Source organism: Orbicella faveolata, unplaced genomic scaffold (assembly GCF_042242905.1).
Source record: "Orbicella faveolata isolate gen_17 unplaced genomic scaffold, um_ofav_v1 contig_24, whole genome shotgun sequence".
In the NCBI taxonomy this organism is placed as follows: domain Eukaryota; kingdom Metazoa; phylum Cnidaria; class Anthozoa; order Scleractinia; family Merulinidae; genus Orbicella; species Orbicella faveolata.
In genome coordinates this window covers 8241531-8254063 of record NW_028301552.1, presented here as the reverse complement: position 1 = coordinate 8254063, position 12533 = coordinate 8241531, and the positions used below count along the sequence as shown (strand labels likewise).

The following is a 12533-nucleotide window of genomic DNA, read 5'->3' as shown; positions in this document are numbered from 1 at the left end:
GTCTAAAGTTAATAAAATCTCTTTCCATGTCAATACATTTTAAAGTATCTTGCAGAGAAAATCTTCAACTATTTTAATGTCCTCGGCAGAACCAGGAAGTTTGTTTGAGATTTGCCAGCCAACAAAAATTTAGTGTTTTCTTAAATAATTTTACCGTACAGTATTGATACCTGCTTTAAGAAGTCACTGCAGAATTGTCTGTTATTAAATTTATAAACACGTCTCGAATTTGTTGATGAAAAAAATAGTTCGTTTTATGTTTAATCTCCCTTTTTGCCAGGTGAACTCGGATATTGAAGAGAAAGTGAGGCCATTTTGGATTGCAGTGTGTAATTCTTGAACGCTGGTGCACTATATATGACATATTGGAAAAATCTTAATTCAGATAAGTTCACCCTTTCCTCATTTTACTTGAATTTGTCGTCGACCACTTTAATAACTGTATCATTCCAAGTATCCTGTAGAGAAATCTAATCGGGAGTAGTGAAAGATGAAATTTTGATCGTGTGGTGAGTTTGGGACAAAGAATTGAACATCTCCGTCCGTGACGGGATTCGAACCCATAAACTCTTACATACCGGTTGGGCAACGAGGAATTGTTCTGATGTCCGAACGAATTCTTAAAAGTACACGATTGCGAGAGATTCGTTCATCAATTTTAATAAAGTAATGCTTTAGAAAAGCACTGTAAATGTGTATTTAGGGGCAAATATTCGAAATTAACACAACTGGAGATCCGATAATCGTTGAAAAGTAATTTAATTTGTTGTTTTCTGCTCTTTTTATCACCAGGTTGAATGCAAACATCGTTTCAATAGAAAGTGTAACCATGCTGGATCAAAGTGTGTAAGCTCTCGAAGCCTGGTTCAAGTTGACAGCCAGCAAAACACCTTTTTTCAGGTAAGTCGTTTTCTTCTCTGTTTACCATTGAACGGTTTCAGTCCAAAGAGTGATCAGAGTCTGACCATGTAAATGCCTTCCTGACCCTTGTTATAAGCATTTCAGTTGGAGAGAAAATATTGGAATCAGGATATATTGTAACTAGTAAGAAGAATTTTACTTGAAGATTTGAGACTCGTCCAGTGACATAATGGAATCAAAGTTACAGAATAAAACATGCTGGTGTTAATTATTATAACCTTCGTAAGAACATTGTGAAAACAGTAAGTGTTAAGTGATACAATCAATATTAACCAGCTATTTTGTTGATGTTTCCTTTCTTTCTAGGTTTAATGCCCTTTCAAAGAAATGTGTAGTCATTTTGGATAGCAGTGTACTGGCTCTTGGACCCTGGCCTGGAAATATCTTACTTCAGATAAGTCGTTTTCTTGTTTCTCTAGTCGTTTACCATTAACGGATTCAGTCCAAGAGTGATCAAAATATAACATCGTACCTCGTTGCGTTGTCAAGTATGTTACAAAGGCAATGTTACCAAATTCATAAACTAACAACAAAAGAAATGTATGACAATCAATTGGGAAAATTAATATTTTGAGTACGAGACTGAAGTGGAAGGTTGAACATCGCAATTTATTATTTTAAAGGACAACTTGAAACGGCCGAATATTCTCCGCAATGCAAAATTGAAGTGCTTTTTCCTAACATTTTGAATTCAAATTTAACAGAATAAAAACGTGGTGGTGGTACTAGAAATTGTTACACATTTATTTTGAAATAAACATTGTGAAAAACAAAGATTCTAACGTAGCATTTCAGCTTACTCTCGGCTTGGCTTTGCGAACGAAGATTTAAGGAAGTGATCCACTTACGCTGCAGACAGAGAACCATGTACGACAATTTACGAGAACAATTCCAGTTTAATAGTACAATGATAATTTGCAGTGCGAACAATGCTTTCCTTATACGAGGCCGCAAATGAACTTTAAAGGCGATTCATTTAGAGAAGGAATTACTCAAAATCAAATGTGTTTTAAAATAGTATTGTCAGGCATTCAAGAACGAACAGCAACTTAATTTATAACGACTGATAGAGCTCATGACTTTATCGGCATGACAATTCTAATTGCGCTTTGCCAAACACGATCATTTTTCGGTCATCAATGTTCGAAGCTTGACCAATCTATATAAACATGCACTACTTTTTCGTCTGTGTAACTGTTATAAGTGCAGTGTTAAACATGGAGGTGAATGAAAAAATATCATCGCCTAGGGCAAATTAGTGTCTTGCTACACCATTTAACGTGGAAAATTAACGTTTAGAACAGAGAACAGGTGGCTGAAAATATTTACGAGCGTTGTTTGGTTTCGATAGGTACTTGCATGTGTCCGGGTACAAGTGGGCTCAAGCCTTTAGAGAAATGTCATGTTTTCGATGTAGTGATGTCTCACTGACATAGATTTCAAAGTGTAGTTTGAGTATTTTCTTTTTCTCAAGAAAACAACAGTTTGTTGCATGTGAATAAAGTTTTTGTGTCAGTATTCAAGCAAACAGCAAACAAGTAACATTCCAGCTAGAATAAATATGTGACGCTAGTCTCTCAGGGTAGCTGTAATGATAAACTGAAGTAATGGTCGAAACATTTTGAAACAAACAGCAAAAAAAAAAAAATAATAATAATAAAAATATATAAATAAATAAATAAATAAAAATGGACCCAGAGAAAAATAGATAAATAAAACAAGTACACAGGTCAAAAGGTATCAAAACTACTGTTTACACTTATGAAATGTAATAGTGAAATGGAAAATAGATAAAATAGAATCGAAAACTTTAGAAAGCTTGGAATTTACATAGTATGTTAATTGCTGCACGCGCAGTCTCCCGCTTCCTTGGAATGTCGTTTTCCGTAAAAAATAAACAATCTTCAATCTAAGCAAGAGCCATAACCGGGGACGGAGACCGTAAGTCTCGGGATCTGCGCGCACCTAATGATATGGGGCACTTTTGCTATTTTTAGAACAAATTGCGCCACCCTGACTCGGACATACATCCGCGCGGATCCACGCACATGTCATGGGTTCTCGCGTGGATGTTGTCTAAAGAATAAAGTTTATGTAAGAAATCTCTCTACTCTGGTATCGAGGTAATTTGTGAATTGCTCAAACAGTGCTTAATCATAACCAAAACCTGTTTTTGATAGTTTCTTATTATTTCTGCTCGTTTGGCAAGTTTTGGAAGGAACGTCTGACGCGTACAAGTAGCTCCAGGGCGTGCACTTTAAAGTCCGAGTCTGTGTTTTCAATTGCAGCTAATTGGCAACAAATCTTGACAAAGATTTCTTTCGTTATCTTTTGTGCTGAGATTCTGCAACAATTTTCACTAACGCCAAAAGGCTACTATCACGTGTGTTTCTTCAACGTAGTCAAATTTTACACAGCTGCGAAAATAAAATAGACAAGGAGTTTTGATAACTCAGCCAACAAAATCGAAATCGTTATTCGAGTTGATTAAAGAAAGCGTCATCGTAACTTTGCTGATTATTCCTGCTGTATTCACATATTTTCAGCTAAGCAGTTTAATATGTTCTCAAACATTTATCAACCTTGAACATATTTAAAAACTAGAGATATTATTGCGGAAGTCCAATTTGTCATGTTTACTGACTGCAAAAAACACGGATCGGCGGGCGCTCTTATTCATCGACAACAGACAATTTATTGAATGTTTACACAAACAAAGCCTAGCCGTGTCTACAGACGTAAACTTATTGGGCCTTGATGAAATATCAAGTGTTACTTACAATTCAGGTGAAATGCAAACTTGCAATTGTTTACTACTTTTCGGTGGCGATAGACTCTGGCGAAATCCCCCAAGCGTGTGGCAAGAGGAGGGAAACTTTGAAGTCCTAAAACGCTGCAATATCCAAATTTTTCCAACTAGTTTTTTTGCTGTGTTACGGAAAAGCTGTTAATCTTCAGCATATGTGAAATTTATAGAGGAGTAATGTGGAACTCTTGTAAAAGAAGCAGCGGAACACAACTTGGTCTGAGTGATATAAAACGGGACATACCTAAATTCGACACTGCCTTACTTCAGTCGAATTGGAGCAGCTTACGACGAAAATATTTGAGCAAAATTCCACAAGACATAAACGTATTGAGTTGTGGGCCAAAAGCATAAAACATGTCTGGAATTTCGGATGCCATTTCCCCCGCGCTACAACCGCAAAAATCCTCGCAGCGTGTACGCGCGCTTTCCGCACACGATGGCGCAATTTGTTCTAAAAATAGAAAAATTGTCCCATATCATAGGGACAGCCCCAATACTAGAAATGGCGCGTGCTTACGGCCTCCGTCCCCGATTATGGCTCATGATGTAAGCTCATTTTAGCAACTCAGTGTAAAAGTTTTACATCGATTCGACATAAGGAAGATTGGTACAAAGTTATTGCATTGGAAAACGTTATTATCAGAAGTTAGAAACTAGTCTCACTTAGTGCAGGAACCGTGATTTTACAAGAAGTATTTACAAGCAGTATTCCTGAGGAAAGGTTTCAAGACATAATTATCATTAAGGTTTAATTTTTGCTTTGGAACTTTTGAACAAACCTTTTGAATTTTAATCATAGTCGTCTATCGTTTTTATCTCTTATATGGAGTTCTTAAAAATGAAACAAATTTTAGAACCTGCAAAGGGTGAAGGTTAACTGAGAGCGTCTCTTTCCATGTTCATCAAATTATAAATGCGGTATAGTAATAAAACATATATGCAGTATGTGGTGATAAATCATCTAGAAATGTTAAGTTTCGTGCAATAACTTGTCAGGTAAAACTGATACCGTGCTTTTAAAAAGGACTTCCATCTTGGATTTCAAAATTTGCAAATATGTCAAAAAGTTTGAAAATACTAAAAAATATGGCGATTCAATTTTATTTCTTAATTAAGACTTTGTAAAAACCATAAAAAATGTCTAAAACATGGACTTGAGCTTAGAAAAGTACACCAAAATTCATAAAACACCTTTGAGTGTGCTTGTTTGCCACAGGAGCGTCAAGAAAAGCAGTGAACTAATTGACACAACAAAACGTTCCCTGATTGTTTTAACAAGGAGTTACCAAGTTTAGTTATTTATATTGATCTGCGTCAGTTTCCAATGTTTTCACTTTATCAAGATACTGGAAAGAGCATTGACCTAAATACTGTTTCGAGACGCATTGGCAATTAATAATTAAAGTGAGATAAGAAAGTACTTAAACACGATACATTTGAACATGGTTAATAGAGGGAAATGATTATGAATCATGGCGAATTTCTTTGTTGTATGTTTTTGTTGGCTGTTTGGGGCGGGGGAGGGAGGTTGACCCTGCACAAAATCTGGAAAAATACAAAAAGTTGTTATGTGTGCTCATACAGCTAACCAATAGAAACATTGCGATTACGTAATTCATGCACAGTCTAGGAGCATAAAACAAAAAGATGTACAGGGTCAAAGACCTTCCAACATAACTCTTAGCCTGTTTGTTTGCTTTTTTGATGTTTGCTGGGATCCTTAACCATTCCCTCTGTTAACTATGATTTGAACAAATGCAACTGTCTTAAGGATATGCTTGAAATTGTATCGATGACCTATAAGAAACTGGAACCGAGAATCAAACACGTAACCGTGGACATGTTAACAGGTCGTTAATAATTTGCAGCGGGAAATCATTTCACATAATTGCTGATAAAGGTTGTATTTTTACCCCGCATTTGTAAGTCTATTTCTTAGCTGGTCGGTAATAGCAGATCGAGTTTTGATGTTGTTTCCGAAGCAATATTTGTTTTTCAACTCCTTGGCAGGCAAGTATACTATGGTTTCTGATAGTTAAATAAGCCACGCTTTGGTAAGCAGTGAAAACACAAGGTCAATTTGCAAGGACCGACGTAACCTAATAAAAAAAGAAGTACCGGATCCTGTCCCTGTAAAGGATGTAATTGGACTTGGTGATGTCGGACTACTGACAAAAACGCTAGGCTGATAAAAAGGTTTGAGAACGACATAATCAGTTCATATATTTCGAAAAGCTTAAAAAAACGTCCAGTGCCTTGAAAAGACTGGAGAGGCTTTGTTTTTGATTTTTCGGTTTTACGTTCTTTTATCAATAATATGAATACTTTTGAAGCATGAATCAGTGGTACCCTATTAAATGTTAAAGGGACACAGTCTGCTGGAGCACATGCTCACTAGATACCATCTGATTTCATAGTTAATTTGCATATCACAGAGACACGATCCATACTGTTTTTAACGAAATATGATACAAAACATAGGATGAGCAAAAGCCCACTCAAAAACAGGTTTTTCAGTAAACGATTGAAAATCAGGCAAAACACTGCGAAGATTGAAGGGGATTTCTAGATGTACTCGACGAGTATCTTTGATTTCAGGTTGAGGTGAACTTTTTCAAAGTGAGAAAACTAGTGTCCAGGTCAGCGCGGTCCCAAAGCCGACTGTGTCCCTTTAAGGATACCAAAAACATAAAAGCTATCTTTGACAAGAGGTGCTGTTTTCTGTAAGCGATAATCCAACCAAGTATTAACACAGCGGAGCAGGGCTTAAGTTTTGTATCACTCGACTTCAGTTTGCAGAGAAATATTGAGCCACGGCCCATCCAAGGATGCGAATAAGACAAGTGGAAATGAATATGTCAGTTTCTTTCTTAAGATTTGTACAGTTCAGAAAACCTAAAAAAAGACATTAACTGCAAGTCATTTCTTCCCTACTGGTTCAGATCGAGGCAAAGCGTGTTGTTGATCATAAGTAAGGAAAAAAGGTCGTGTCAACATGCCAGCAGAAGTAAATAGTTGCTGCAAAGTTAAAGTTTTAACTTTGAAAATGAAATTTACAATTTTAACCTTGAAATTTCTAGGTCCAAAAATGTTTTCTAACAAAAGAATTCACAAAGTCAATCAGTCTTCATTATGATTTCATGAAAACGTTTTATTGTGATCACTCTTGATCATTATGTAAGAATTAATAACCAACAGATATTGTGCTTGACAACGGTACAATAATCTCTTTATCATTAGTACAAATCTACAGGATTATACTAATGCAATACTGCATTTTGATTGGCTAAGGTATATTGCATATTGGCTAAGGTATATATTATATTATAACTGATTGATTGATTAAAAAATTAAAAAATTAAAAAATTGATTAAAAATGATTGATATTAGTTCCTTCAATAAATCCCTCAAAACCACATGGCTTAAAAAATATTTAGATAACAACAATAAGGGAAAATGGAAAATCTTTTTTGATATAACCCTAAAAAAATATGGCTGTCAAAACTTTTTTTCCTACAACCTCAACGTTAGAGACACCTTATCGACAATAACAACTTCGGATGCCTTTTTAAAAGAACTCTTAGGAATCTGGGCGGAAGTTAACTTTGAACCTGGAATAACATCGAAAGATCACTTTCTGGATCAACAACTTTGGCATAACTCCCTAATAAAGATAGCCAACAAAACAGTTTTTTTTTAAAATTGGTTCACCAAGGGAATAACTCGGGTGAAACATCTTTTAGGACCGGACAACAACTTTCTCTCGTTAAATGCTTTCCGCTGTAAGTATGAAATAGACCCTCGTCCTCTCAGCCTCTACGGATTAATATCGGCTGTAAAGTCTCTTCGGACTGATTCTAATTTTCAAGATTTACAGAACACCGACCACGAATATGAGCCACTTACAACAAGAATTTTGCAGGTCAAAAAAGCAACTACAATAATATATAAAAAACTGATTAGTAACAAGAGTTTAACCCCAGAGTCAAGTCAAAAGAAGTGGCTAGAGGATTGTGGCCTACCAATAAATGACAACATAAATTGGAATGCTGCCTATCTTTTAGCTAAAAAATGCACAAAGAGCACTAAGCTGATAGAGTTTCAGTTTAAATTCTTACATAGACGTGTACCAACCAATAAAGTTTTATTTAGAATAGGTCTACAGGGCGATGAAAAGTGCAGTTTTTGTCACACCTCCTCTGAGTCAATAATTCATCTTTTTTGGTCATGCCGTCAAACATCTCACTTTTGGAATAAACTTACTGAATGGCTGAAAAACTTAAATTTACTTCCTAGAGATTATGCTTTGACAAATATTACTGCTTTGGGTCCGAGGCCAGATATCTCTCAATTTGCGCTTCTTATAAATTACTGCTTTCTCTTAGCACGATATCACATATGGCTCGCTAAAACAAAAAATGATCATCCAAATCTTACGCTTTTCATATGCACACTAAAATTACAATATGAGATAGAAACAAAAAGTGGAGACACGAAGAAATGGAAACCTCTTACAGGATACATGAGGATTTAATTAATATTTTAGATTATATTTTCTGTAGGGTTATCTATCTCCTACCCATTAATCTATTTCTAATCTCCTGTCAGATGCATAACTCATTTTACTTTTAATGTACCACATGCCTTTGGTCTGTTTTTTTATGTTTCTGTACTACAACCTCAAGCTGTAATGATAACTAGCTATTTTTCTTCTCAGTTTTTTTTTTCTTTGCCCCTTGTCGTCACTGTATTTCTTAATTGTGTAAGTCGTGTAACTGTATTTGTTAGTAATGTAAGTCGTTTAGTTATTGTAATTTAAATAGTGTAAATAATTAGAGCAATATAATGTAAATAGAGTTAGTGTTGTAAGTAAGCATTGGTTTCCCTTGTGTTATTGCAAATAAATAAATAAATAAAAAAGAAAAAAAAAAAAAGACCGTAGCTAGAAACGCTCCAAACATGTATGGAGTTACCACTTTTTATCGGTACTAACTGGAAAATTTAATATCCGTTCACGACAAACAGAAATATTTTATTACTCTAGGCTATATTCCTTCCAGGAATCTTAAAGGTACTGAATAATTTTAAAATGCCTTAAGCTATCCCGCGGCATTTCTAACAGAGTGTTGCCAAATTATTTCTGGTTACAATAAAATAATGGAAAATCGAAAACTAATCATCATCATGGAATAATATAACTTTACTTCTTGTTTACTTTTGCAACAAAGTGGGCAGCACTATTGAACGTTGGAAATGGATAATTATAACTTAACTCACGTGTCTGCGTATTGACCATCTTATTTTTTAATTGTCATCGTACACAAAGAAATTAGAAAAAAATCAGAAATCGAGAGTGAAATTTGCCTTCCATCGCAAAAGTGGTTTTGCACGAGAACTCGTTTTCAAACAGAAGGACAAGGTAAACTCGGAAATGGCCAATTCACTGCTCCAGCAAGACAATGATCCAAAGTTGATGACTTCCTTTTTTCTCATCATCTTGTTGAAATTAATATTATTGTAATTAACTGAAATTAATTGAAATTCTCATCATCTGGTGAAAGGAGAAATGAGCTGTTGATCACTATTTCTTAGAAATAATAGAGTTCATTTCTATAATCGACATAACACGTTTCAGTGATGAACGACTTTTTAACTTGAATTTGTTATCGCTTTCTAGGAACAATACGTGAAAACTGGAGCGGAGCGTATGCTGGAAAATCACATCTTCGTTTGCACCGAAATGGCAAAGATATCTTTCTCTTGAATTTATAAACAATCCACCTCTGAATTACAGTTCAGCAAGTTTCTCACTTTTTCTTCTACAAATCACTGGTTAAGAACTTCACAACCTTAACTCTTTTTGTACAGGACGCTTAAAACAAAAGTACTGTTTCTCCTTATCATTTTTCATGTGACTGTACCATGTAAGGAATTAAATTCGCACTCCTGGTATTACTTTGGAATTTTTTTCCTATTTTGTCGTTGAACATCTTAGTCGTCACTGATTTAGTTTTTTAAAAAAAACATGCTAAGTCGAGCTGCCACAAATTGCAGCCGCTTCATTTAATGCTCTTTAATGCGACTGTATCGAGATGAAATCTACACAATATGCCACAAGAACAGTTCTTACAACCTGTCTGTGGGTAATTTATAAAGCCAGAATTCCTAAATCAAACGTAATGGTTATTCTGGGAGCATCGATTTCCCTTCTTGAATATGTACCGCAATTTTGCATGGTGTCAAGATTGAACTTAAACAAAGTTTTCAAACACGTAAATCCAATTCTTTTCTCTGACCTTTTCCAATAAGAACGCCGCAAAGAGATGGTAAATTGTACATTTCTTCTACCTAGCCTCCTCTTTAACAATGCATAGAGTCAGCTTTCGTCACGACACACGACTGAAAACAATCTGTTGCTGGTGTTTTGTGGCGCTATTTCAGCCCACAATGCGAGCGATTTGGCAAAATAAATCTTACGTTTGATATTTTTTCCACTTAAAAGTATGAAACATTCAATACTTAGTTGCAACATTCTTTCTCGTAGATTTTTGTATGCGAAAGATGAAAATTTGGCAATAAATATTGTAAATTTTGACATCAAGACAATATGTCATAGTTGATTTACTATTTATTCTAATCACCTGACTCGTTGGCAATGTCTTAATTCAGTCAAGAGATTTAATTGCTGATCCACTGTCAATTTTATAACTTTATTATCCGTTGGCTCATTTGCAATATTTAAAGCGGTGCCCTTGAAATGAGCTTTCGAGCTGAGTAAAGTCACTTTTTTGTGCAAGTGATATACGAAGAGTCAGTTTTCTATTTATTTCCCTTTGGGCTGGTATATACGTAGCCAAACAGTTTTGTAAACTCTCTCGCCTGTCACAATTTCCCTTTGTCAAACATAACCATAATACATTTTTTCAGTCATGTGATGCAGTGAACAACCGGGTTTGGATTAGAATTGATGCCTCGCTGACATCTGTCTTCAGACCCTGTTAACGCCCAAACATTGAATTCACCACTCATGGAACACTTACTTTTCGTATCAGTTCTAGCTGGAAATTATCCACTCACGAAAATCAGAAACACTTATTGTCTGATGTCACCAAAGAAAAATAAACACAGGAAAATTGCGTTAACTACTCTCGGAATTACGCTAAAAGAGGCGGAGAAACAAATCATTTGCAAGCAGTTATCCCACAAAGGTAATATGACTATAAGTTTGAATTTACGGAAATGTCTTACGAAACACCGCCTTACGCTCCCAGTTACCCGTGTGTTCTAACTTTCCGGACATTAGGGAGTTCAAGCAAACCACGACGGCAACGGCAACGAAAACTTTTTGGACGGAAGGGCAGTCTCAGTCACGTAGAAATTTATCAATCTTAATATTGTGTTGATAATGATTGCTTATTTTTTTTCCAATCTTCTAACATTGCGTTGCACAGTAAAGGCAAACGCTAATGTGACTTTGACTATTGTTTTCCTATAAAACAAAAATTGGAAAAGGCAAGTAAATGGGTCAAGCTAAAGAAAGAATTTAGCCTTGATGACAAGCAAGTTTCAGATGCATTTCTTCTGCCAGTGAGGGCTGCTAATGAATCGTATCTACGCTCCTTTCGGTACAAAGTGTTGAATTCTGTTCTGTTTACTAATGACCGCCTGTGTAAAATAGGATACGTTTCTAATCCCAACTGCATCTGTAATCAGCAAACGGAAACAATATCCCATATTTTGTTCGGTTGTTCTTTTTCATATTCTTTTTGGCATGAGGTAAATGAAAAAGGTTTTGAGCACAATCAAGACTTGCAAAAGCCTCTCGCTTACATATTCCAATGTCATTGTTGGGTCTTTTGAGGAGGAGATGGATCTATTTAATTAGATAGTAATTTTAGGAAAATCTCTCTTGTGGACTTGTCGATGTAGAGAAACATTACCTTCCTTGAGCCACTTCATAAGAATTTAGGTAATTAAATATGAAACTGAAAAACACATTTCAAATCGAATAAAACTAAATTGTTTAAAGAATAATAGAAGATCTTTGAGGAAGCAATTTTAACTAATAATTATAGTAGACAACGCTATCATTAAGGAAAATCGTTAAGTTAAATAAGTATGAAGATAAGAATTGACAAAATCTTTTTTCTTAATTAATTCAATATGGTGTCATTGTTAACTCCTGTAAACCAAACTTTATTCGTTCTTCTGTAAATTAATTGTTAAAAAAGGATTGTAATTGATGTAATTGTGGAAATAAAAAATCCCAAATGAAGAAAAAAAAAAGAACATAAAACAGCAACGAAAACGTCACCAAACAAAACGTTTATTGAGTAGAACAATGGCTGTGTGCGTGCGTTTTAAGTCTTTGTGCATTTTGTAGCCGTAATGTGACATGAACAGGTTCTGTGCATTTTGAAGAACGTAGGTCGGGATGGCAAATTTTCTGTATTTCTTTTTGGAATGGATCGCTGGCATTACATATTTAGTTTGAGCAAGTTTTAAGTACTGATTGGGGTACGGAGCAGATATCCAGATTGTTACGAGATTAGAGATATCATTTTTCTTTCTAGGAGTCGTCCCTGGCGTAGGTATCGTCGTTGCTTAAGCTAACTATTTCATTTCTTATCCACAACTCAAAATTCATTCTTTCATGTATAAAAAACAGAGGTTTTCGCATGCAGTTTCCAATGAAATTGAAAACAAAGTAGTGAGTTTAAAACCAGTCAAGAAGTAGAATCTTTTAAGTCGATTTAAATAAGCGACAGAAATTCCATTTATTAATTATATCATCCGCGTTTTT

The 12533-nt window shown here is 35.2% G+C and overlaps 2 protein-coding genes across 3 annotated transcripts in view; one reads left to right on the top strand and one right to left on the bottom strand.

The window, feature by feature from the left end:
- LOC110055277 (uncharacterized) overlaps positions 1-12533 on the top strand; it is a gene marked incomplete at its 5' end in the record, with an annotated part of 59627 nt that overhangs the window by 29266 nt on the left and 17828 nt on the right. The window lies entirely within an intron of this gene.
- Positions 1-12533, bottom strand: part of LOC149110238 (uncharacterized) — a 154326-nt gene that overhangs the window by 125337 nt on the left and 16456 nt on the right. The window contains exon 2 of one of the 2 annotated variants that reach the window (XR_016208200.1): positions 5311-5829. The exons of the other annotated variant lie outside the window; for it this stretch is intronic. The gene's annotated coding sequence lies outside the window, so the exon portion shown is untranslated. Of the gene's footprint in view, positions 1-5310; positions 5830-12533 lie in introns of those variants that run through there. 2 annotated transcript variants of the gene reach the window in all.